We start from the raw sequence: 11,423 nt of genomic DNA on the forward strand, positions 1-11,423 counted from the left end.
AAGTCGCGACAGCAGCCTACGGGAGGGAATGGTGGTCGTGGATGAGGAGAGAAATATGTGATTTTTTGTGTTGAACAGTCGTACCGCTGGGAGTTCCCGGTTGGCCACCCCTTAATTACCGCAATTTAAAAAGTTGCATTGGTAACGCGCGAGCGGCCAATCTATGAAGAGGCGGCACGGCAGGAGGACACAAAATCTCAACAAGGCAGAGAGCTCGCATACATTTCGTTCAAATTCACACGCTTTATTTACAGTCTGCATGGAAAACGCAGGATAACAAGGCAATCGCGTGCTAAGCCATCAAACCACCACTGCAATTTCAACGCAAAGCGTCTGCTCCGGCTTGCTGCCTCCGCAGCTTGCCGAAAAAGCAGCGCGCCAGAGAGCGGTACTGCCACCTGGCGGCTGTATCGCATACCGTTTCCCCTCGGCCGGCCCGTTCACGACACTAGGAGAAATATTCTAGGCACTCTAGTCTGGCTTCACAAGTACATGCAAGCCGTATGTTGCCAGACAGCGTTGCACTGTCGGCTAGACACTGCTATATAAGACGAGGGGCGACTTTAGCTTATTATTTTAATGAAAAAATCTTTACTTATATTCCGGTTTATACGGTATTTGCGCAGTCGATCTGGAGCGCTCAAAAAACACGTCCATCTACCGTGACAGCGCCTCCACCGGCAGCGCCACCGCGCGGCAGGAACGCGCTTTTGGGCCAGCCTCCGGAGGCCGGTACTGGCAGGTGTTCTGTGGGCCCGTCACAGAACTATGGTGGCTAACAGAACACCTCTGAGCATTCGCGCATATTTTCATCGAAAGGCAGCACGCCGGCGCAACCTTCCTGCTCTCGTCACTGGCTGCGATCGCCAATGGAACCCTACGGATAGTTGTGTTTACGCGAGCTTCGGAGACCGAAGATTGCTTTTGTTTCGTTCCATCGTTCGCTTTGACTTGAAAACCGGAACGTCAACATCTGCAGATGTCATCTTCGGATGACACATACTTGTCGTCAAAAGCGTTAGATCGCTGCAAGCAGCGCTTGTGATTTGTATGTGCGCCGTGTTCGTGGTTCATTTGTGAGGAGTACTGGGTGATGACACAATCTGCGGTGATAAACTTTATCGCCGTCATTCGACATGTTCGCTGCTTTGCCGCGGGCAATATGATGTGGTGACCGCGTTGTGTCCGAAGTGCTCGATCGTGTCTGACAAAGTTTGCTCACGAGATACCGGTCGGGGTATGACCCTGCGATGTTCTGCAGCGGCGCTAGACGCAAAAGTTATTTGCGGTGTCTGTGTGCTCTGAAATGTGCCGTGAATAGGTGGTGTTAGTGGAGCTTTATTGTGTATCTGGCATCTCGATACAGGAATCCCATCAATCTTGAATTTGCTGTTCAGCTCGCGTATGTTCTGTTACAAATTTTTTTTTCCGCACTTACACGCTTTGCTTTCATGCAGTGCTGTATTAGATACGTGCAAAAATGTTGGAGTCATAAATGACAACTTCAGGTAGCGTTTAGGTGTAATGTGTGTAAATAATACACACAGAAAATTTCAAAATAAAGAAAGTCGTGATGCGAAAGTATTCTTGATGTTTCTTAACCGCAGAGAAACCTTATCGACAGTCAAGTGAAAAAAAAAAATGCTGCTGTTCCCTACAAATTTCCATATTATAATCGAAGGCTATATGCATATAAGGAAAACTACAGTATAACTAACCAAAATTGTGTGTTGAATATAAAATCTGTTAACGTACAACTGTCCCAACAACTTATGTCAAACTTTCATGGCAGTTATGATGATAGTTACAAAAGCCAACCGAGTTGCCGAAATTGTAGCTTTTCAGTACCTTGCAGATTGGCTTTTGCTCATTTTGTTGTTATTGGCGTATCTTTTTGCCATGAACCTTTAATTAAAGCAAACGAAATTGACCCGTATTAACCAAACAGTTTCCTTGGAGGCTTCCAGTACATTTCGATTACCAATTTTGTTTGCACCTGGTGCTGGATACCGTGCCCTAAATCTACTCATGCCAGTAAAGTATTCCCATGAGCTATTTTGCACTGTCGCTGATAGGCTGAGAAAAGGGCACTGACAATAGACATCTTCAGCTGTGTTCGACTTGAAACATGTTTCGACGCACACATGAAGTGACTGAGCATGAGCTGAGGCCTAATTGCCATCTGTATAAAAGAATATTGTGATTTTAGTATAAGAGTTAATCAGCATTTGAGGAATTATTCATCACAAAACAGCAGTGCAGTGCTAGGTTTTGGATGTAATATCACCCATAGAAAGGCACAAAGTGTGCTTTGTACGTGGGTGTCAGGTGCTGTCAATTGTGTGTGTTTCATGCCATTAACTCCTCAAGTAATCCCATGCAGGTGAAATCTACATAGGACTCATGCTCATTGAACACAAACATGGAACGTATTGGACTGCTGCGTTTGGTGTTCAGAGTACACAGTGAAATGCATTAGTTTCATTGCCTCTTCATCGCTGTCATGCATGTTTTATTGTTTCTGAACTATTTTGCTGTTTGTTTTCCTCTATGGTGACAGCATAGCTTTTGAGGGAGGGATCGATAGTGTCCTTTGGCGTATACCTGCAGTGGGTTGCAGCAGCTTTAGGTGCTGTTTTATGTGTTGTGCATCATGCGATGTGTTTGTATTACTAATTAATCCATGCAGGTAATCAGTCATGTGCTCATTTTGGTCAAACTATAAAAGCTGAATTTATCCGCATCTCTCACATACTATTTGTTTGAAAAGTTAGTTACCTGTGGGCTTCAAGTACATTTTTTGGTGAGGTGCAACTACAAAGTGGCTCAATTTACATATGCTGATAGGTCTATACACTACTTGTAGGAGTGTTTTCATTTGAATCTTCGGTGCCTTAATTTTTTATGCATGGACGTTATGCAACTGAATGATATGCATGGGTATGGTCTTGTGTTCAGACTGGAACATTTCACACACTAAAGAATCATAACTTCTCGGTTCTTGTCGGTGCCTAAATGCGTGGGTTTTTAGTACAGGCACTTGTGAGAGCAGATAACTAGTTAACACATTTGGTGAGGACTGTAAAGTTGATTTTGATGTTTTACATATCTTTGTGTTTCGGTAGAAAGCTATGTGTGTGTAATAATCCAATTAAGTCACTCGAATAGCTGGGCTATTACCCTTATTTTGAGAACAGGATCAGGTGTGTACGGATGATCACATTCATAGAGGAGCCCAATCTAGACGATCGTTTCATGGAAGCTTTGTACTTTCATTAGGTTCTGATTGCAAATAATGCAGCATCCGAACTTGTAAAGTATAATAAAAGCCTTTGTCGGACAAATCTAAGCCCAGTAAAGCAGCATGCATATCATCCTTGACATTATGTGCAAATGGCATAGCATATTTATTACATACTCTAAAGGGATATTGTGGATTATTCTCCTCGTGTTCTGTTACACCAACCTGAAATAATACTATTATGAACACTATGGCAGGGAATACGGAAGTGCATGGCAAATAGCCTCGAACACGCTGTCGAATGGTTCATGGCAGCAGCTGATGGAAACACTGGAAAGGGCGTAAAATCGAAGACTTCGTTTGTCGATGAATGAGTTTTCTGGACGAATAGACCTGGAGAGATCAAGTAGCGAGTCTCAACACTTCCATTTATTCCAGTGATAAAGTGCAAAGATCCTCGTGCCACGCTTCATTCCTCGTTTTTCTGTTTTTTAGCGTGCACTACGTTATCTGTTTTTAACAAAGAGCATCATGGTTCTACTAAGCCTTGCCACTGCTGCCTTGCTAGTGCTGATACAAAACAGCAACTGATTGTATCACTTGCTGCTTGTGAATTTAATGTGATAATGAAGCATAGTGCGGCGACAGCCATTCCTATCCACTCGTGTTCTCTCTCATACTGCTCACAATAATACACTGGTGCTCTTGCTCTCTGCACCCATCACAATGCAGGCAGCATCACGAAAATCAATACTTTCCTCGTGCTTAGCAGCACAACACTTGGCCTGCTAAGCTACCCAGACACCCATGTTACAATCATGAGTACAGTTGTCAAAGAGTCTGATACAGCAAACAATTATTCTAGGTGCACGTTAAAGCCCCGCCGCGGTGGTCTAGTGGCTAAGGTACTCGGCTGCTGACTCGCAGGTCGCGGGTTCGATTCCCGGCTGCGGCGGCTGCATTTCCGATGGAGGCGGAAATGTTGTAGGCCCGTGTACTCAGATTTGGGTGCACGTTAAAGAACCCCAGGTGGTCAAAATTTCCGGAGCCCTCCACTACGGCGTCTCTCATAATCAAATGGTGGTTTTGGGACGTTAAACCCCACAAATCAAAATCAATCAATCATTAGGTGCACGTTAAAGAACCCCAGGTGGTCAAAATTTCTGGAGCGCTCCACTACGGCGTCTCTCATAATCAAATAGTGGTTTTGGGACGTTTAACACCACAAATCAATCAATTATTCTAGGTTTTCATTAATGAGTCACTGAACATTCCAGCACTACTTAGGTGTTTGGTTATGTACTGTGCTATTTCCATCATGCTCGTAATCGGTATCACCCCTTTTCCAACCACACTTCTTGCCGGAAGCAATAAAAAATACTGATTTATTTTATTTCCGTATTTGATTCCATATATCTTTATACAACAAGCAAATTTTTTTGTGAATGTGCAGAGGATTGATTACACTTCATTGCATCACAGAAAGTGCTTTGACGTCTCCAGCCATCAGTGCAGAAGATGTCGAACTAAAATTTTAAGAATAATGTGCAGGGACAAGCGAGCCAGCGAATAAAGCCTGTGGAGGTTTGTCTACATCTACCAGCACCAACTAGAATTTAAAGAATAATATGTAGGGAAAAGCGAGCCAGTGAATAAAGCCTGTGGGGGTTTGTTTGCATCTACCAGCATCCACTGCTGGTAGACGTTAAGAAGCTGTGATAATTTTATACATAAAATTTAGAAAAAAAAAAGGGCTATTCTGTATAGTTAGAGCCACACTCTCAGCAGAAGTAAAATTCGTCATTTCACAATGCTCAGGCAAGCATGGGTTTTGTTATTCCTCTTTTTTTAAACAGAGCTGCAGCTATATTTATTTCGCAGTTGCCATATTTCATTCCTATCTTTATCAAAATGCACGCTTTGAGTGTATTTCTGTTGCACGCTTTGAGTGTATTTCTGTTGCACGCTTTGAGCGTATTTCCACGTACTATCTGTTTGAAAAGTTAGTTACCTGTGTCGTTCAAGTACATCTTTTGGTGACGTGCAACTACTAAGTGGCTTAATTTGCATGAGCTGACAGGTCTATACACTACTTGTAGGAGTGTTTTAATTTGAATTTTGGGTACCTTCATTTTTTATATGTGGACGTCAGTTTGAACTGGACGATAAGCATGCGTATGGTTTTTGTGTTCAGACTAGAACATTTGCACATTAGAGAATCATAAGTTCTCAGTTCTTGCAGGTACGTAATTGTGTGGGCTTATAGTACAGGCGTTTGTGAGAGCAGATGACTAGTGAACAATTATTTGGTGAGGACTGTGAAGTTGATTTTAATGTTTTACACATGTTTGTGTTCTGGTAGAAAGCTATGTGTGTGTAAGAATTCAATTAGGTCATCCGAATAGCTGGACTACTATTCTTATTTTGAACTGAATCAGGTGTGTTCTGATGATCTTAGTCATAGAGAGCCCAATCTAGACAGTCATATAATGGAAATTTTGTACTTTTATTAGGTACTGTTTGCAAATAATTCAGTAGTCGAACTCGTAAAACATAAATGAAGCCTTTGTTGGACAAATGTGAGCCCCGTAAACTAACATATCATCTGGGACATGATGCATAAAAGCCATAGTATGTTTATAATGCACTGTAAAGGGATATTGGATTATTCTCCTTGTGCTCTTTAACATTAACCTAAACATTAACCCAAAATAAGTACTATAGTGAGTACTGTGGCAGGGAACGCGGAATGCGTGGCAAATAGCCTCAAACACACTGTTGCGTGGATCACTGCAGCAGCTGATGGAAACACTGAAAAGCGTGTAAAATACGAAGACTTCATTCGTAGGTGAACGGGTTTTTGGCACGAATACGCCTGGAGAGATCGAGCAGTGCGTCTCAACGCTGCCATTTATTCCAGTGAAAAAGCGCCAAGATCCTTGTGCCACGTGCCATCTTAGTTTTAGATGTGGAGCATCTAATACTCGAGGCTTGTAGTGCGGCGCCGTCCCCAAGCTTCCTCCTCCTTCTTCCACCATCTGTGCATCCCTTCCTCCTCTACACACCGCGCGCGCTTCACTCCTCCACCATCTGTGCACCCTTCCTCCTCTACACACCGCGTGCGCTTCTCCTCTTCACGAACATTCGCTAGCTGTATAATGTAGCGCGCATGCGCCGTCACGCTTCGAAAACATCGGCAGCTGACGCGCGCGCATGCGCCGTCGCGCTTAGAGAACATCGGCAGCTGACGCGCGCGCATGCGCCGTTGCGCTTCTCCCCCTTCTCGAACATTCGACAGCTGACAGTGCATGCACCGTGACAGTGCATGCGCTGTATATATACTCAAGGTCGGCGCTCGCTCGCTCAGTTGCCGCTCGTCGGTTGGTTTGTACGGCGCGTCGACGTCCGAGGTCGCAACGATCGCCGTCCCTTCAACCAGCGCCGGCCAAAGTGTTGGCGGAACCGCAAACAAGTCGTCGTCCGAAGACAAGGCAGCGCGGAGAAGAGCTCGCGACGCCGAACGTAAACGTCGGCGTCGAGCGGAAGATGCTCAACTTAGAGAACGTGAAGCCGCTGAGAGACGTCAGCGTCGAGCAGCAGCACCGGATTCGGCCGCTTTGAAACGTAAGCGTCGACAAGAGGACCCGGACTTTCGAAAACGGGATACGTGTCGTACGTGTTCACTCATTTAACAACCCTCCTACAACCACGTTAACCTATTTAGCCAGCGACCCAAGTAAGTCGCAATTTAACACCCCATTTCACAACCACGTTAACCAATTTAGCCATCGACCCAAGTAAGTCGCACTTTAACACCCCGTTAACCAATTATATGCTCCGCATCCTCCTCAGTGTTCCCCCGAGGGAAGCTGCGGGCAATTTTTTTTCTTTTCATCTAGCGTGCGCTATGTTCTCTGTTTTTAACAAAGGGCATTATGGTTCTATTAAGCTTTGCCACTGCCACCTTGCTAGTGCTGATTGTATCACTAGCTGTGTGTGAATTTATTGTGATAATAAAGCATAGTGCAACAACAGCCATTTCTCTGTTCATCCACTCGTGTTCTCTCACACTGCTCACAATAGTACACTGGTGCTCTTGCTCTCTGCCCCATTGAAATGCAGCCACCATCACCAGGAATCAAGCCTGTTTCCTTATGCTTAGCAGCACAACACTTTGCCTGCTAAGCTACCATGACACCAACATTACAGTGATGAGTACAGTTGTCAAGAGTCGGATATAGCTAACAATTATTCTAGGTTTTCATTATTGAGTCACTGCACATTCCAGGACTACTTAGGTGATTGGTTATGTACCGTGCTATTATTACCATGCTTGTAATCGGTATCGCTCCTTTTCACCCACACTTTTTGCCAGAAGAGATACAAAAATACCGATTTTTGTCTTATTTCCATACTTGATTCCACATGTATTTATACAACAAGCAAAATGTTTTTTGTGAATATGCAGAAGATTGATTTCACTGCAGCACAGAAAGTGCCACAACGGCTCCAGCCTTCACTGAAGAACCTGTCCAGCTGAAATTTTAAATAATAATGTGCAGGGACAATCGAGCCAGTTAATAAAGCCTGGGGGGGGGGGGGGGGGGCTTTACATCTACCAGCATCCACTGCTAGTAAAGGTTAAAAAGCAATGATAATCTTAATTATAAAATTTAGAAAAAAAAACGCTATTCTATGTAGTTGGAGTCACACTCTTAGCAGAAGTGAAATTCGTCAATGCACAAAGCTCTGGGAAACATGCATTTTCTTTTTCTAAACAGAGCTGCAGCTATTTTGAATTTACAGTTGCCAGAATCCAGTCCTATCTCTATCAAAATGCATGCTTTGAGCATATTTTAAAATTCTTTAGTGCACTGTTTGTTTAAACCACGAAAAAACTGGGAAAACTTATTTAGATTATCTTAAATGCGGCGTCCTAAGCACTTTTTTCAGTGTGAATGAGGCCTACTTGCTTTCCGTAGAAGAGGTATAACTGTGTCGATGAGCTCAGCTCGTCATTGTTAGGGTGAGTGTTGAAATGATGGACACGATTTAAGAATGTTGCAATACATAAAGGTGTGGCTTGCTACGAGGGAAAAAGTGCAACATTATGGTTTTAGCGGAGTACAATAACAGTAGAAACAAAGATTAAATGCATGTATTACTACCTCTCTGAAAAATATTGCCGAAGTGCTGCAAGCAATGCGAAACTGTGAATGCATTCATATGAATTAAGAAAGCAAGTGATAAGAGGTGCCCCATAGTCCGCAGCACACACCGTAAGGTTTAAGCTGCAATACATGGAAGACTTCAAGCCATGTGTAGTGCCACTACAATTGCATCATGCCATGAGGCTGAATTTCATAGCTTATTGCACCAAATTGTCGGAGTAAGCTATAGACCTGAGGTATCACTGCAGAAGTTTCTCAGTAAGCTCATGTCGGTGTTCCTGCGCTCACATAGTGCCCTGCTAATGGCTGCTAAGTTCTTTCGTGATCAAATTTCTCAACATTGATTGTTCTGAAGACAGATTTTCATCACAGTCCTTTCTGTATTACAGGGTGAAAGTTCTAATTTATACAACAGCTCCAGCAGCCTGAAGTGTCAATATGATGCATAGCCATGCTTTTTTTTTTGTAAGACTCATTTTGAAATTGCAGTGCAATTAAAGGAGGTCTATACCCGCAGGGGCGCCTGCGCAAGTAGGCGTTTGGTGTGTAGCGACACCACGGACCCGAGCTAACGGGGGAGTTTCTACTCCCTCCCACGCCTAGCCGTGCGTGGCTTTGCCGTGTCCGGGGAAAAGGGGATCCTGGGGGTTGAGCTGACGCTGGGTGATTGGACCTTTAAGGCCCCCCGGCAGAGGCAACACACCCCTTTGGCCCCGGCTTCACGTAGACGGCACCCCTGGGCTGACCCACCCAGGGGAAATCGGCAGTCGCCTTTTCCTATCTCTCTCTCCCTACATCTTCGTCTTTCTTACTTTTTTAGCTTTCCTGTCTACTTCTCTCTTCTGTTTACTTCCAACTTTCCTGGCGGCAAGGGTTAACCCTGTGCAAATAGCCTACCTTGGTCTAGGCGCATTGGGTTATAGTGGCGTTGTACGGCTGGCGTCTGCAGGTTTCAGCATCCGCAAACTTGTAGCGTCCCCTCGTTGGGCTCCGTGGTGGGTGGCCGCCAACGCTGCTGAACAACATACAACTAGCATGCATAAAGCATTCCCTTTACTCAGTGATCGTGCCTCCTCAAAGCGGGTACGCACCGAAGACATCAATTTTTTCAACCGGCCAAGGCAATTGTTTCCTCATTTTCACGTTATACACTGCGAAAAAACTAACAAGCAAGCCAGAACTGTATCCCCCTTCGTAGTTTCTAGATGCTTAACCGAAACTCTCGGTGCCGGGTGCAAGGTTACAAAATGGCCAGTGGAGATCTACTCCTTGAAATACGTGACAAAGACCAATTCGATAAACTGAACACCATCACAACGTTTGGAGACACACCCATCAGTATTACGCCACACAGGTCCATGAACTCATCTCGCGGGGTCGTATCGGACGTAGATTTGCTTGAGCTGACGGAAGCTGAACTTCTGGAAGGATGGAAAAGCCAGAACGTGACAAACGTACAGCGTATTCAGATCAGAAGAGATCAAAAGGAAATCCCAACCAAACACTTAGTACTGACCTTTGCTTCGAGCGATTTGCCGGAAACTATTCAGACTGGGTACACAAAGACATCCGTGAGACCATATATTCCCAACCCCCGCCGTTGCTTCCAATGTCAGAGATATGGCCACGGCTCGCAAAGCTGTCGTGGCCGGAAAACTTGTGCTCTGTGTGGAGTCGTGGGCCATGCGTCCGACAACTGCGAAGCAGCTGCACACTGCGTGAACTGTGGCGGTAATCATGCCGCGTACTCACGTTCCTGTTCTTTCTGGAAAAAAGAAAAAGAGATCATCACTTTAAAGATAAAAGAAAAAATTACATTTAAAGAAGCAAGAAAAAGAGTCTCGCCATTTTATGGCCCCACATATGCTGATGCGGCGCGCCAGGGGGCAGTGTCGCACCAGCCCTCGCCACTCCTTCGGCCTGTGCAGAGCGAGCCATTGGCTGTGGCGCCTGCCCCCAAGGCGGCAGTAGTTGAGTCTACTCCGCCTACTATTGAACAGAGACCAGAGACTCCAGGGTCCTCGGGTCTCAAGGCCTCACCTCGCCAGGCGAGGCCCAAGATTCGAAAAACCAGCTCGCATGAGCGGGCATCCAGTGCCTCCGAGGAGGCAATGGATACGGCGGCACCCTTGGTGCCAAAAGAGCGGCGCGGCTCTCTGGAGCGCGCCAAGAGAACTAAGAAGCTCATAACAGGGCCTGATAATAGCCCTGTTACTTGAGCTTGATCTTTCACCTTAAACAAGTCACTCCCTTAACGTACACACAGCACTACTTTACTTCCAATATGGAAACACAAATTATTCATTGGAACGTCAGAGGCCTGCTTAAAAACCTCGACGACGTCCAAGAGCTTTTATGTAAACACTCACCTCAAGTGCTGTGTGTACAGGAAACACACCTAAAATCCTCCAATACAAATTTTTTACGTGCTTACGTCATATACCGAAAGGACCGAGATGATGCTGTGGCGTCATCCGGTGGCGTAGCCATTATTGTTAACCAAGGAGTAGCGTGTACACATTTACCACTCCAGACATCCCTTGAGGCGGTGGCTGTCCGAGCGGTACTTTTAAACAAACTCGTCACCATTTGCTCTTTGTATGTACCTCCCCACCACCGTCTTGAAAGACGTGAATTTCAGTCTTTAATAGACGAACTGCCTGAACCCTATTTGCTTCTTGGCGACCTAAATGCACATAGTGGACTCTGGGGCGATTCTCGCTGTGATGCACGAGGTCGTCTCATTGAACAATTTCTCTTCTCTTCCGGTGCCTGTTTGTTGAATAGGAAAGAGCCAACATACTATAACGTTGCCAACAAAACTTACTCGTCTATAGACCTCAGCATCGTATCGCCTTCACTCCTACCCCTACTGAAATGGAAAATCATAAATAATCTATATGGAAGTGACCATTTTCCTGTAGTGTTGAGTTCACAAACAACATATGAATGTCCTCTACATGTTCCCAAATGGCTGATGAACAAAGCAGACTGGGAACAGTTCCACAACA

At 45.0% G+C, this 11,423-nt stretch overlaps 1 long non-coding RNA gene across 1 annotated transcript; it reads left to right on the plus strand.

The window, feature by feature from the left end:
- The first annotated feature begins 492 nt into the window (after positions 1-492).
- LOC142818009 (uncharacterized) lies at positions 493-7,279 on the plus strand. The gene is made up of 2 exons (XR_012895475.1): positions 493-4,106; positions 4,371-7,279. It is a non-coding gene; the product is annotated as an uncharacterized LOC142818009 (long non-coding RNA).
- Positions 7,280-11,423: the final 4,144 nt, after the last annotated feature.

This window comes from Rhipicephalus microplus, chromosome 5 (genome assembly GCF_043290135.1).
Source record: "Rhipicephalus microplus isolate Deutch F79 chromosome 5, USDA_Rmic, whole genome shotgun sequence".
Classification (NCBI taxonomy): domain Eukaryota; kingdom Metazoa; phylum Arthropoda; class Arachnida; order Ixodida; family Ixodidae; genus Rhipicephalus; species Rhipicephalus microplus.